Genomic DNA, 16,293 nt, shown 5'->3' with positions numbered 1-16,293 from the left:
GGAACTGTTTAATGATTTCTCCTCAGTTCAATTTCTTAAATTTTTAAAAATCTATTATTTCCCCCATGAAATTAATAATAGATAATGGCATTACCAAAATATTACAGACAAGAAAATAGTATTCCAAGCATTTAAGTAAGAAACTATAGTTGGAGACCCAGCAGTGTGTGGTCAGAGAAGTTATTGGTTGACCTACTCCCTATCTCTGCCCTGTGGATATGAGGATCAGAATAGTAAAGTACATGAAGGACAGCTTCAGGGCTATTATGATCAAGGATTTATATTTTAATATCTCCATGCTTTTGTCTGATCAGAAGATTATTATCCATTGTTTCTAATTGCTCCATTTCTGGATCTGTTCATAAATACACATCATAAGAACATTTTCAAAAGATCTGTCACAGGATTGTCTCTATTTTCTGTGCTCTTAAATGTAAAAGCCTCCAAAAGAATTGTTAGCAACTCAAAATAATGATTATGTAAATGGAAAAAGTCCTGCTTTTAAACCAAAGAAAGGAAAAGCTATTTAGAGCAAGGATTCTCCCCCCGCCCCCCCACCAGGCAGGCATTGCAGTCTCCTCCCCACCCCTCACACCCCACTGTCTCCTAAATTCTGGGAGATGTCCTCTCTGGAACACACCAACTCTATGCTTTAGTGGTTTAGGGGTCAATTGCTAATTTGTACATCCCCCTTTATCATAAAAATCAAACTGTTCTCGATTTTCTGGCATTGTGTCAGGCCCTTAAATGTTTGTTTCATCTTTTGTGGTTGAATATAATTTCTGGTTGGAAGAAAAAAAAAGCCCTCCAGATATTACAATAAACACACACACACACACACACACACACACACACACACACACACACAGAGGCAGGGAAAAAAAAAAAGTCTATCTCCTTTGAGCTTAACAATCAGCAGGGCCCAAATTACCTCTTATTAACATTTATTTTACAAAAGAGGCAGGGTATAATTTGGTGATAGATTCGGATTTGGAGAGGAGCTATAATCAGCCTCCTGAAGTGCTCTGCCTGAAGTACATGGCTGCTATTTTTTATAATTATATTTCTCTGCCCCAAACCCCTCCCCAGTCTGTGGAGCCTTTCACTGAGATCTCTGGTGCTTGAATGTCTCCCTCCCCCTTCACTCCCTTCTTTCTCTCCTCACCAGCCCCCCTTCTCTCTCCCTTTCTCTCTTTAGGCCTCTTTGAATAATGGGGCCTCTTTCAATAGCCCAGGCAGGCCTGAAGATTAGGAAGCCTGTTTGTGGAGATGGGGGCTGGCTGAATGGAGCAGGAGGCCCCGCTCCCCTGGCAAACAAGGCCCTGGGAACCAGTCCAGCTGTAGAAAGCATGTGCTGGGGTGGGGTGGGGGGTGAATAGGCAAGCAGCAGGCTGGCCCATATGTCAGCCTGTGCCACAAAGACCCCTCTGCATATCTACCATGACAAACAGGATTACCGGAGACAATTAATCTGGCACGCTTTATCAAAATCAAGCACTGACCCCCGACCTCTCCCCTCGGTGTGCGGCAGATGCCACGCTCCAATTCAATAGGCCTGGAGTGTTCCCTTTTTCACTTCTGAAAAGAATCAAAGGCCTGAATAAGTCTGGCATGGACTAATTGCAACCACTGTGTGATGGTGACAGTCCTAATCAAATAGGATGAGTTCACCTTTTCTCCCACTTTTAATGGAGAAGCTGGCCGTAGCTCCCTGTCTGCGGCAGAAAGAAAAAGAAATGCATCAATTTTACTTGTATTCTTCCTGCCTAGTGCCTGCAGCTCAGTGGGGTTGGGAAGAAAGAAGCAGAGAAGCAGGTTGCTATTCTGCTGCTTATTGCCTGATATTTGGGAGTTTAGCTCCAGTGGGAGCAGGTCTGCCAATGGCTGAAAATCATAATGGTTTTCACAAATTAGTTCACCTTTCTATTTGGTACTTTGTATGAGAGATTATAATGCAGCTGAAAAGTGGTGGGGCCTTTGAATAAACTAAACCTCAAATATTGCTTCCATCTAGTCCATTCCTATGACTTAATCCAATTTGCCTGTTTCTATGTTTTCCCTTCGTGACCTTGATAAGAAGAACCTCACATTGGTTTCTATCAATAATATTTACAAAATGATTAATTTAAAAATGAGAGCCCTTTCTAGGAAGGAAATATTTGTCATTTTTCTTGACACTTTTAAGGTTTGAGAGACCAATAAGAGAAGGGAGGCCTTTGGCCATATCCCATATCTCTTCTGACTGGGGAGAGGCTGTGGAGAATATGGGAGTCAGAATTAAGCAGAGTTGATTTATGCATGTTTTTGTTTCCCATGTGCTCTCTTCCCTGAAATCAGCCTCAAAACTCTAAGTATGGAGGAGCAATTATTAGTTGGTTCAAGCTTGGTAACCCCTTGGTTAGACAATTGCATAATTTCTCAGTTTGGGTTCCAGAAATCTTTCTCTAAAATTAAATGGAAAGCTACCACATGAAGAAGTGCAGGGCACTTGTATTATAATTGCCTAGAAAACCCACATACAAATGCAGATTGTAGACAAAACTTGAGCCTTATTTCCTTCTCAACATGACCCAGCGGCTGGCAGCCAATCAGTGATGGCTGAAGTAACCCACTGACCCTGATTCAGGAGAATTAAGTTCCATGAACTTGCACTTTCAGTCTTATAGCACTCAGTGTAACCATGCTGAGATGAGTGTCTCGCCAAGTTCAGTTTTGAAGGCCTCTGTTCATGAATTGTTTGTTTCTTACTCAATAACATATTTATATCAAATAAAGCTTACTGAAGATTAGACTGGTTTCTAAGTTTATTTCTAACTAAACTAGCTGTATCATCATGGTCCAATCATTCTCTATACTTCTGTTTCTTCATCGAAAATGATGGCTTTGGATCAAGATCTCCCTTGTCCAATTTAGCTTTGAACACTTCGTTTCTCTAGGTTTGATTTTCTGAGAGTTCCTTCCTTCAAGCCTTGGGATCTGACAAATTGTGTGTCTCTCCTAGCTCCCTTTCAGCTGCATAATTTACTAGTACATACTGTGCATGATCCCTAAGAAGGTACTGGAGTTGCAGGTTGTATGATTCTGTCTTAGGGCACAGTTACTATATAGTTTTCTTTTGGCCCAGTCAGTAAAATTTGGTGGAGGTCAACAAAGCTCAGTTATCAAGAGAAGATAGAGATTGTAGTTTATGAATTAAATCAGAGCACTGGAAAGTAGTGCTTGTATTCACTCAACTTGAAGAAACTAAAGGTAAGAAAAAAACATCAGTATCTGAATACTGGAGTGCCTGAGGAAATTGTATTCACCTGCATTGTTGTGACCTTAAGTCCAGTGTAGATTTTCTAAATCAGAGTAACTTTTCATGTTTGTCTCATTGTAGGTGCCTGACTCTGGGGCATTAATCTCTGAGAAGTAGAGGAACTCTACACTCAAGAAAGCTCTCAGCTGTCATCATTTCCACCCAGGCTGGAAGAAGTTGCCTCTGTTTGCAGTCCACTAAAGGGTTATTCAGTAACTTTGTACTTGAGTGTTAATTTTTCTCAAGCATGGAATTCTCCCCTAAAAATATAAAAATCTTGTTTTACCACATTTATATTGGAAATTACAATTAAGTTATTAATTAGTTTAAAAATTTGCAAACTCTAAGAGCATTAAGATTTTTTCCAACTAATGATGAGCATCCACTATGTAAGACTAAACATATAGAGACGCATTTCTAGAAAAGAAGATGAATAAGTGGGAAAAAGTAAGGACATTAAAAATACAATTTTTTAGAATAAAAAGTTGGAAGATTAGGTGATTTTTTTCAAAAAGTCATCAGGAGAAAATAATATATATTTCTGATTGTTTTTGTATCTTGTAACAAGAGATATAAAACTAAGTAGATAGATAGATATAGATGGATAGACAGATAGTTAGAGTTATTTATTTCAGACCCAAGAGAAGACTGAGTGTAATAATAAATGTATGAAGCATAAGGTTCCCATAGTCAATAAAATGTTGGTCATTAAGCACTGAACTAGACAGTTTTGGCCTCTAGAACCTTTTTCCATGTCTGACTTTCTTACTGAACAATCCTGGTATTTTAACAATATAAGGAGACCCAACTCACCCAGACTTAAGTGTATACACACGGATGGAGGTGGCCATGTGCTAGTTATTAAAATGATTCTCAGCAAAGCTAATTTTGCAGAGCTGAGACAAAGTGAAGCCCTGCCTTTATTTTCTGGGGAGAAGTTAGGGATGGGATTTCAGACTGGCAGAGCTCCAGATTTAGGGGATCGCTATAAGGTGTCAGTGATTGCTATTGGGTTCCTCTCCTGGAGGAAACAATAGCTTAATGCTGATAAACAGAGGTGATTGGCTTGATAAGCCAGCTGCTGGGGGCCCAGCTTGTGGGAGTCTGGCACACACTATCTCTTTAGTACAACCCTCTCAGTTGGAGAAAAAAAGCAAATGCTGGTGCTGTTCCCTCACTTACAAATCGGCAATCCTGCTCATGCTGTGTTTCATTTCTTTTGAGCATCTCATCAGAAAATACCCCTGAGAATAAACTTAGAGCCCTGGCAACATCTGGAAAACCTTAGAGCACACCATACACTTGAACAATGTAAAATTATCCCTACCCCCACTTTATCTTTCCTCTCTTGAATCTTTAGACACCCCATGAACGCTGAGACAAACAGTTGCTTAGATAATTCACCGTCAAAGATATTGAGCATACTTTAGTGGGAAGGCAGTTGTAATGGTCTTTTCAAGTGCTGCATACAAAAGCTGAGCCCATCAAGATTTTTTGGCAGGCTTTGCGTTTAACTTGTCATTGTATATATATTGTAGAAATGCAATTCGGGATCAGTACAAATCAGCTTAAAGGACAGGAGGAAGCTGTGGGAACAGGTTGCATCAACAGCACCTGGGCTAAACAGAAGGTGGCAGCATTTTAACATCATCAGGCACCTGGATGTACAGCACACACACAGGTACCATGGCCATGATCATTGGGTTCTTTTTTACATTCCTGGTAGGCAGTGATAGTTTCATGCTTATCGCAACAAGGGACAGAACACAAAGTAATGAGAGGTTTGTTCAGATATGATAGCACTGGGCACTTCCAGGATCCATTGGCAAAATATACAGCAGATAGAAAACCATGGCATTGGGCTGAAACATCTATTGTAGTGTCAGAAAGTGTCCTATTTTCTGTTCTTAGTTAAAACTTCAGTGCTAAAAATAAAGAACACATCAAAATAAGCCTAGAAATGGACAGGCAGTTTCCATTTCTCTGTTTCCAAAAGAACCTTATGAACTAATTTATAACAATAGGAAAACCCTGTACTGTGAGTGAGAAAATTGTGGTCCAGCACAGATGCCACTTGTGAAAAGGGTGTGAATTCTTAGGACATAAGCAAAGAGAAAGAGCTGTGCTTCATGTTAGGCCGCTAGGTTAAGTCCTATCTCCACCACTGGCTAGCCTAGGACCCAGAGCAAATCTTTGAGCTCCATTTTTTTCATTTTTAAACTGGGGAAGTGAATGTTATTATTAACTCTCTGATAGGGTTGTGGTAATTTGTAAGATCATGTATGTAAATCACAGTGCTTGGTCCATACCAGGTGTTCCATAAATGTTATCTTTATGATCTTTACTATTACTATTATTACAAGTTTACTGTTTTCAAAAAAATTTACATACATTAACTAATCTGATTCTAGAAGTAGATGAGAACAGAATTCCTATCTTCATTTTACAATTAGGGCACGTGAATGTAAGTTAATTTATATGTTACGTTACAAGCCATTATTTAGGATTCAGATTTCTCATTTGTTAAATGAAGAAATTGGACTGGAGAAGGGGAATTCTAAAGTTCTTTTCGGTTTAACATTTATTTGCAACTTTGTCACTTAGGTTAATTTATATCAGAGTAAGGAGAGATCCAGAGGGGGCATTAATTGCAATTTATTCTTAATAATAACTTGCTACAAATGAAGACAACACTTTTGTTATGGGTACACAGAGGTGTACCTTATGAAGAGTAAAATTAATATTAGAACCCAGGGCTCCCGTGAAACTCAACCAATGACAAAAATCAATTTAAAGTATGAGTACTTCACAAAAGAAACCCTGCTAAATTGAACATAGTCAGGCTCTTGACTTTATTTTGTCAACTATATATCAACTATAGTCCCCATTCACTAGCTTTTTATTCATGAGAGTACTTCTTCTAAAATTAATCTGGCCTAAGTTTGTCATACATGTTCCAGAATGAATGTGATTATCAATACACTATTTAAAGGAATGACCTTCAAAGGAGAACAAGCAAACATTAGTAAAAACAATTCAACTAACACTGCTTGCTAAAAAGTGGGGTCATTTTATTTATGACTATCATTTTGGCAAAATGTCTAAAATAATCACAATTGTTTCATGTTAGCAATGACTACATTTAGGATTTGTTTGTGCTGTTGTTGTTATTTATGCATTGAACTCTTTGCATGATTACACCACACATGAGATATCAAGCTTCATTTATGACCTCAGCTATCCATAAGATCATTTTGAATGTTTTATTCTATCACCCCGATGAGTTTAAATCGCTACATTTAATCCAATGCTATAGCTGTATTTTAGAGATTTAAATTAAACCTGTTGCTATAATAGCAAGATCTTCCAGAATTCTAATAATTTAGATGTGGAAAAAATAGTTTGTCATTCTAAGATTGTTAAAATAGAAGACAGCAAATGGGTTTGTGAGAAAAGTCTTCTTCTCCACAATGCACCTATTCTAGTAGAAAAGGATAGATTTGATGCTAAGAAACAATAACTAAAAATTGGGAAATATATGCTGGTAGAATTTATTTCCTGATTTACTATGGAAGTAATTGTCTTTCAGTAATTAAAAAACACACAACACATCTGAGCTGCCTCTCTTCCTCTCTTTGCAGCGAATCCTTGACATCTAAGAGGTACATGCCCCAAGATTTCTGCAAATCTTCAAATTAAAAATTATTTTTATAACACAAGTACACAAGTCTTACCATGAATCAATGAGGACTGACGTGGCAGAGACAGTTTCTGATTATTGAACATCAGTGTGTTCCCTCCACATTCTTCAGCCACCTGAAGGTTAAGATGATGTGCATACATTATCAAGCCAATAGACATAATTGAAACTGATGTGTTTCTCTTCTGGGCTGGACCACTTCAGAAATACATCGAAACCAGTCTGCTTTCTTTTTTACTGCCCTGGAGAAAAAAGTCATGGAACTGAAAGGCGCACCGCCAGCCTCTCCGGGCGGTGCGGGGGGAGGAGTCTGGCCACTGGGATCCCTCCACGCCCGCCTCCCGGAGCGGGTCCGAGTGTCCGCGTGGTGGCCGGTGGCCAGCAGTGGGGCCGAGGGGTGGGGCCTGGCGGCGACCGACCGCAGGGGGAGGTCCTGGGAGTGGAAGGCCTCACCGCCTCGCTCTTTCCTCCCTTCCCCCGTGGTCGGCTCCCCGCTTGCCCGCGCTGGGGCCGAGGGTCCGTGCGGCCCTCGGGGCCCGGTCAGGGGGACCGGGGCCTGCATGGGCCGACCGCCGGGCCCCATGGGGGGGCATTGGCTCCCCGGCCCACTGCGGGAGCCCGGCGCGGGCTGCCCGCCCCCCCCCCCCCCCACCGGGCCGGTGCAGCAGCGGCGGCAGCGGAGTGGGGCGCGTGCCCAGGCTCAGGGAGGCCGCCATGCTGAGGTGCGCCGGCCCCATGGGCCGGGCCTGCTCCGAGCGGATGCCGCTCCCCCAGAGCTGGGCCGCTCCACCGGCCGCACCCTGTGTGCTGGGCCTGTGCCACCCAGACGCGCTGGAGTCCCGGTCTGTCCGCAGGCCAGCTGCGGGTGCTGTGCAGGGGGGGGGGGGGGCCATCCTGCCTTGTGGAGAGTTCGAGCGGCGGCAGCAGGAGCTGGACAAGGACTGCGCCCTCCATCTTGCCTTGGGTTCTCCATTTTGGGAGGGTGCCATGTGCTTCCTCAGGGGAAGAGGCCGCTGCTAGCCACACCCAGGATTTCTCTGGATTAACCAATGATGATCAAGGGAAGTGCACGCCATCACTATGACCACATCCTGTACCGACTCGCGCCTGGCCAATCGGCGGGGCCCACAGTGCCCTCTCCTGCCCTCACTCCACCCCCCTTTAAAACCCCCTGTCCCATCAGGCCTCGCTCTCTCGGCCACTGGACTTTCCGCTGTGTCGGTGGGTCTGGTGAACGGGGAGCGCAGGCCGGCTTGCATAATAAAGGACTCTTTGCTTTTGCATCGGACTGACTGGCTCCCTGAGGGTCTTGGGAACTTTGAAATCTGGGCACAACAGAACTACAAGAAACAGCCTTTTTCTCTGAGTCACTGAAAATAGCTTCCTTGTAGAGCCATTAATCACCCCGTAAATACTGTGTGAATGAAAAATAAACTTTTATGTTTGTTACTAATTCAAAGCTAGCCTATCCTGATTAATCCAACTACCAGAATGATAACAATTAAAAAAACTGTCTTCAACAATATTACACAGTAAATGGAACAAGTTCATAAGCATGTTTCTGAGATCACTCCTCTGTAAATACTGATATTGCAGCAAAACAGGACCTCTTGGGATACCCATATCCACGAGCTCTGACTCTATACATGGAGGAAATTTGGGCAAGACACCTCAACTCTATGCATGTTCTGCTAACTATACAATTTAAATCAACTCCCTTCAACTTCATTGAGAATCACTGGTATAGATTATCTGGAGAAATGTTACTTTAAATTGAACAAAAAGAGATAACCCTAAGAAGTGGATAATTAGCAGTAACCAAATTTATTTACTACCAAATGAACTTTTAAAATCAGCTTTATAGTGCCTACATACTCAAATGACTTGTTCTGAATCTTTGTGGATTTACCTATTTCTTAGACTCTAACTAATGCCTATTTGTATTTGGCTTGGATCATATATCTTCTTACTTATATTCTAACCCAGATATAACCTAATGTTAGATATCATTTGCAGGGGATGAACTGTTCCCTCATTTCTTCCCATCCTATCAGTCCAGGTCCACTCAGGAGACAAAATTTCCTCCATGTATAGAGTCAGAGCTCGTGGATATGGGTATCCCAAGAGGTCCTGTTTTGCTGCAATATCAGTATTTACAGAGGAGTGATTTCAGAAACATGCTTATGAACTTGTTCCATTTACTGTGTAATATTGAGACAAAAACCATACTTGTTATTCAAACAGAAATAACTCAACATAAGAATTAACTGGTATAAAGTGGTTCAAATGGATATAAAGTGGTTTTCCTATTCAAAAGATAGGAAAAGAATACTAGGAATAACAGAGCTAGTATTGAAGCAAGCAGCCTCCACCCCTACAGCTATGGAATAGAAGGAATAGGTTGCAATTACTACAACATGGAAGTTTAGAGGAGCCTCGTGAGTGGAAACTAGGATCCTGAGGAGGAGACACGGCCTCCTTGTGCTGGATTTTCTGAGCTGAAGAAGGGTTAAAGGGCTGGAACCCAGACTCTCTCCCTCTGAGGAGGAGGCACTAGCTGGCTAGTGCTGCCATAGGGTAAGAGTATATGCTATGAGGCTGCTTCTCCAAGAGTTGTTGAAAGTGCTATTGATTCAGTTTCTATTTCGATCAGGAGCTGGTGCTCTCAGAGTGAAGAAGCATTGCTGGGCTGACTCAGGGACAGGAAACAGGTGAGAAGGAAGTGGAATACATGCAAGAAATGATCATGATAGGCCTAGCTCCTTCTCCCTCCTCCAGCTATATAGACACCTCCCAGTGTCCCTACTGACAAAACCTAACAGAGACAGATAGCCAAGCAGAAATAGGGCTTTAGGATTCCATTCCCATTTTTGAAAGAGTAGAAAAGGATAGATTTGATGCTAAGAAACAATAACTAAAAGTTGGGAAATATCTGCTGGTAGAATTTATTTCCTGATTTACTATGGAAATAATTGTCTTTCAGTAATTAAAAAAAATAAGTGATCCTGACAATCAGTTTTTCTTCCTCATCCATAGACTAGCCATTTGAATGTTTGCTGCACGTTATATTTTAATTCCTTTTCTTCATAGAGCAGAAATAGTACTAGCATTAGAAATAATAAATTATATCCTAAGAACAAGAAAAGCTTGGTTTTAATCTTCCACTTACTATTTATGTGATCAGTGGAAAATATATATAACTTATCTGAGATTTAATTACCTCTTGAGAATGATTAAGTTGTAAAAATATAAGTTGATTTAATAATTTATTTGGTATGATTGACATGAGAATACATCAGTACAACACAACCACCGTTGTATAGACACAACAACAGATGCTGTGCTCTGAAATCCATCACAGCATTTGTCCTGAGACCACATTTCAATGGGATGTTCCAAACTAAAGACTGTGTGACTACAACACTAAAGTTGGCCTCTACCTGGTGTCTCAGGGCCATAATGTCCACAAATTCCTGTGACAACCTATTTTGTCTCAAGAACTTGCCAAGGTCCTGAACTAATTTTCCTTAGACTAGTTGGCAGTCTAGGACACTTCCACTCAACCTTCTTTTTTTTCTCTTTTAAACTTGAAATTAAACTTTCATGGTGGTCTCTCTCAAAGTACCTGTCTCCCTCCATTTCACTCATAAGTTTTGCTCTAATAAAGCAAAGTCTAATCCTATCTTCCCATTTTTGTTGTAACATAGTTTGTGTTTCTTAAAATGTGATATATAAAGTACCTGGGCAGAATCACCTGGAATTACTGGATGAAATTCAGCCCTACATATCCTATATAAGAGCCCCTCGGTCAGAATTTTCTGAGGTTGGGGAGAGTTTTCTGTATTTATAAGTAGTTTCTCAGGTTATCATTGTTAATATTAAATTTTAAACTCTATGACCACACCAACATATTTTTAAACACTTTAATGATCTCACTTCCCTCTTTTCTTACTTGTATGGTTTCTGACAAGAAGTTAGCTGTAATTCTTATTCCTGTTCCTCTATAGGTAGGGTGTTTTTCTGAACTCTACCTTCTTTATTTGTTTGTTTGTTTGTTTGTTTTTAGTTGTTTGGTTTTATTTGTTCATTTTTGTTTGTAGTTTGAGTATCTCAGTCTTAGGTGTATGATGTTTTACTGTTGCTCTTTGATATTTATCCTGCTTGTTGTCATCTAATCTTCCTGGACCCGTTTGTTGATGCTCAACAGTTTTTGGAAAATCCTAGACCATTGTTATTCCAAATATTTCTTCTGCTTCAGTCTTTCTTTCTTCTTCTGTTATTTTAATTTTATATATTTTATACCTTTTGAAACTGTCCCACATCATTAGACATTCTGGATTTTTTGGGGGGGCCTGTTTTCATAATTTTTCTTTTGCACTCTGATTAGGAAGTTTCTATTGCTCTGTAACCCAGCTCAGTGATTCTTCAGCTATGTCGTCTACTGATGAACCCATTGAAGGTACTCCTTATTTCAGAGTTTTGATTTATAGTGTTTTCTTTCATTCTTTCTACAGCTTCCATCTCTCGTCTTAAATTACCCATCTGCTCCTACATGTTAACTACTTTTTCCGTTATAACTGTTAACATATTTATCATACCTATTTTAATTTTCCATTCTGATTATTCCAAAACCTGTGTCATATCTGAGTCTGAGTATGATGGTTGCTTTCTCTGTGTTTCCTTGCTGTTTGGAATGTCTTGTATTTGTACATCAACAGCTTGAACATGTTGTTTCCTTCTATACTAGGAACTGAAGTAGACAAGCCAGAGTTTAAAGATTTATGTTAATCTGGCTATGGCTTGTGCTGTGCTTCCGATTTCCTGTACGTACTAGACACATCTCAGAGAGATCCTATGTCTTGTAGCTCTTTCAGCTGGAATTCATTTTATGATACTGGTGACCTGCTAGAGAGAGGGCTGGTGTGAAGTAGGAGTGTAATCTACAATCTTACGATTGCAAAGCAGTCTTTTGTGGGCCTGTGTCTCAGGGCCATAACATTCACAAATGCCTTATACTCCCTTGCCTGGCTGCATCTTTTTCAATTCATTTCCTTAAAGTCCTGCCCTGTTGACTCTGCGTTTTGTTTGTTTGTTTGTATTTGTTGCTGTTACTATTGTTTTGTTTTGTTTTCCAATTTAGTTGATACAGAAAGACATGAGAGAGTTGTGGAAGGAGTGGAAAAAGTTTCCTTCCTCCAGCTCTGGCAAAATCATTTTCCCTGGAGAATAGGCTTTTATTATGGAGAGGATTCTGAGCATATCTGACAATGTTTACTCTTGCCCTTTCTCTGCCAAAGCCATGCGGGGATTTTCTTTGTATCCTTTTGTGGGCAAATGTGGACCACCCGAAAGGACTATAAGCACTTATATTGCTGCAAATTTGCATGTCAGACCTTCTGCAATTCATCACAATCACCAGGTAAGAGTTCTTACCAGTTTATGGCTCCAGCAGCTTCTGACAGGTAAGCCAATCTCAGCTTTACTCCTGGGTGCACTTTCTCTTTCAGGATATTAGGACAGTGGTCCTCAGGTGAGTTTAAGAAAAGTCATTGATTTTCACTTTATCCAGCTTTTTCTTGTTGTAAGGATGAAAATGATTACTTCAGAATCTTTACATGCTGCAGATGAAACCAGAACTCATACCTGTATCTCTGCTTTCAAAAATCAACCATTATAATTAGGTAGCTAGAATATGAAAATTTACCATAAATGATAGAGTCATGAACTAAGGACACTATTTCTGCTTTCAGCCTCACAGGAAATATGAGACCTCCACAAACCTCCTATACCTCTCCTATATCTTCTTGTCCAAGTTGTGCTTTTCCCGTTAGCCCTCTAGTCTCATGAACTTGGAGTGTATGTCATCACAACTCACATTAAGACACATCTTTGCAGTCAAGAGATCTGCTTAGCTTGAAATTCTACAAAAGTCTCAGGTCTGGACTTTTTTTTATCTTAAGTGTAGCTTCAACAACTTTCCCCAGCATTCTGTGTTAATCTTTAGTTAGTGCTTATTACATTTATATTTCTATCTTCCCACTAAACTGTAACTAACCTGAGAAAAGGAATTTATTTATATTTGTATCTCCAGAATATGGAACATTCTGTCAAGTAGAAGAGATTCAATAAGTATTAATTAGCAAAAACATCTAAGGTTAAAATTATCAGGAAGTTTCTATTATTAAATTACTAACAATGGTTTAAATACATCTCCTTGACTAGTAGCCCTTTTTAATAAAAATATAAGAATAAGATTATATATAGTTTTTGCATATATGTGTGATAATTATAATAAGTTATAGGCAAGAGTACCCATAATTTTCAACTTCCATATTAGTTTAAAATTTTTGGAGTATAAAATACTGTTCATCAGTATCTACTAACTAACCATTTCTGTCTAAGTTAAGAACTGTCCTTAACATTTTCCTCAAGTTCTTTATTGTCATCAATTTATAAATGTCTTACTTTCTTGGCATTTATATTTTTGATCATGTAAATCATATGTATTTGTTATTCAATTATTAATTACATCATTAGTCATTTATTAAGAATAGATTAATAATAGTCTTTTTCTAGTTGCTGATGATAATACACAAAATAATATGATCTTTTGCTTTTAACTAACTTTATATTATAGGTCCAAAAAGGCTAGGAAGTCACCTAAGATGGAAAAGGTATTGCAGAAAATGCTTCATAGAAGAGGTGATGTGAGTTGATATTTGAATTATGTAAAGGTTATGAAATAAAACACACATTCAGAAAAGTGGGCAAATAATACTTGCACAGCTCCACGAATGTGTACAGCGAAGTGAAAACCACAGAGCAGAAAGCAAAATATAACTGTTACCCAGAAAAACCTGCTTGCCCATTCAATAACTTCCCTCCCAAAGCTCACCATTATCCTGATTTCTAATACTATAGATTATTATTTTATATTTTGCGTACTTTATTGATATGAATGGACTTAATTAAATGGGCTTATTTTTTAAACGTATGTCCAGGCAGGTAGAGATAGAAAAGAGTGGGGAATTCTTAGCAAAGGGACTAATTTGAGCAGACAATATACTGATCAGAGACTGTTTCATCCACTGGTTGTATTCCCTTACTGGGCCTACTCTGCTTCTCTCACTGCACTTAGTAGTTGAGGGACTTATTCTTAGCTAACTCTGTGCTCCACCACTCTCTGTTCATCTCTGAAGACTTTTCCCTTGAAATGGAATTAAGGCAATGATTTTCCCCTTCCCTTCTTTTGCTTGCTTTCTATAGATATTATGTTTATTTTATAACAACCTCAGCATTTCTCATCTTGGATTCTAAATTCCTATAGGGCATGGGCAACCTATTAGTTAGTTAAACTAATTCTTAAAAATTTCATAAGTTATACTCCCATAATGGTACTTTAAGGGTAATACTATCTTTTCAGTTATGTGATTGCTTCATATAGAAAAATGTACATGATAAACTAAAGTTATAGTAAATATAATGTGATGTGTGTATTTGACAAAAGTCACTGTATACTTATAAGTTATTTCCTAAAATATTATAATAAGCCTTTATTTTCTAAGGGCATAACTTTTTTGAAATTGACTTTAATCTGAGGTTGTTTATTTACAAAAGAAGAAATCCACTATGGGGAATTCCAGTCATTTTATTCATATCCTTTCTGAGTAGTTGAAATGAAAAAGCCTCCACCAGGCAACATCAAAGATGAGAGCAAGTTTACACATCAGGTTTCTCATTCACACACAATCACTAAATAGAAACAAAAGGTAAAGAGATCTAGAAGACTTAAAAACCAGATAGGAAGTTGGTTTTGAGATAATGATCTATGTTTTTTGAATAATCTACATTTAAGGGTGTAACTTTTATCATTTCATTCTTGTTTTAATTATATTTGCAGTGCTTACATTTTTACTCAGGCCTCCATTTTTTTAAAATATATTTTTATTGATTTCAGAGAAGAAGAGAGAGGAAGAGAGAGATAGAAACATCAATGATGAGAGATAATCATTGATCAGCTACCTCCTGCACCCTGCCTATTGGGGATTAAGCCTGCAACCCAGGCATGTGCCCTTGACCAGAATTGAACCAGGGACCCTTCATTCCAGAGGACTATGCTCTATCCACTGAGCCAAAACAGCAAGGGCTCCATTTCTTATTTTCTGTGATACACTTTCCCATAATATTTACTAGTCTTAGTGCACACCAGAAGCAATAGACCGTTACGTACTTCAGACTTTGCAAGGCCCTTAAATTAGCCAGAAATCCTTTTCCTCTCTCTTCCTAAAGGAATTGGGTGATTTGTATGGGTTTTCTGGCCACTGATCTTGGCTGCACAAAACACCTATTGAAAGCTTTGTATTGCTTTATAGTATGTTTAATTTAACCAAGCCAATAGAGGTCTCATTACTTATCTCATTTTAAAAAGTCTAGGTCAATGAAGAGGTTGAGTTCAAGTTTACTATTATGTCTTTTTTTAAAAAACATATTTTTATTGATTTAAGAGAGGAAAGAAGAGGGAGAGAGAGGTAGAAACATCAATGATGAGAGAGAATCATTGATTGGCTGCCTCCTGCATGCCCCCTATTGGGGATCAAGTCCTCAACCCAGGCTTGTGCCCTGACTAGGAATAGAACCGTGATCTCCTGGTTCATAGGTTGGCATTCAACTACTGAGCCACACCAACTGGGTTATGTCTTAGCTTGGCATCTAACTCCTCATCCAATACCGTGATGTATAATTATGGTATAGTTGCTGTAATTTACTGATCTCCTATTAAAATCTATTTAGGGATGACAATACATGTTTTCCTAAATAGTAACCATGATAACAATTCATATTTGTTGAGTGCCTGCATGGTCTGACGCTGTTCTAATTGCCTTATTAACTCATTTAACATTCACAACAACCCTATGAAATACATATTATTATCATCTTTTTTTTGTCCAGGAAAAACCTGAGGTACAACAAACACCACTAACTCGCCAGATTTTAAGTGGTGGAAGTGAAACTCAGACCCAGACAGTCTGACTCTCAAACCTCTGTTCTTAACAATGTGGCCATGGTCCATGTGTAGGATTGGAGACTATTAACTAGAAACCATATTACATTTTTAAATCAAATACTACTCATAATTAGGCTCTTATTAAGATGCTCTCACGTTCCCTTACTGTACCAACAGAAAAGATACTCCCTGAAACTTGGGAACAAAGCAAGGAGACTAGTGCTTCAGTGCTGAACTTCGGTGTAAAAAAATTAATTATTGCTGTGACCATACAGAGAGGCAAGGAATGCT

This window comes from Myotis daubentonii, chromosome 3 (genome assembly GCF_963259705.1).
Source record: "Myotis daubentonii chromosome 3, mMyoDau2.1, whole genome shotgun sequence".
Taxonomy (NCBI): Eukaryota; Metazoa; Chordata; class Mammalia; order Chiroptera; family Vespertilionidae; genus Myotis; species Myotis daubentonii.
The sequence above is the reverse complement of the archived record's forward strand: the minus strand, read 5'-3'. Positions refer to the sequence as shown.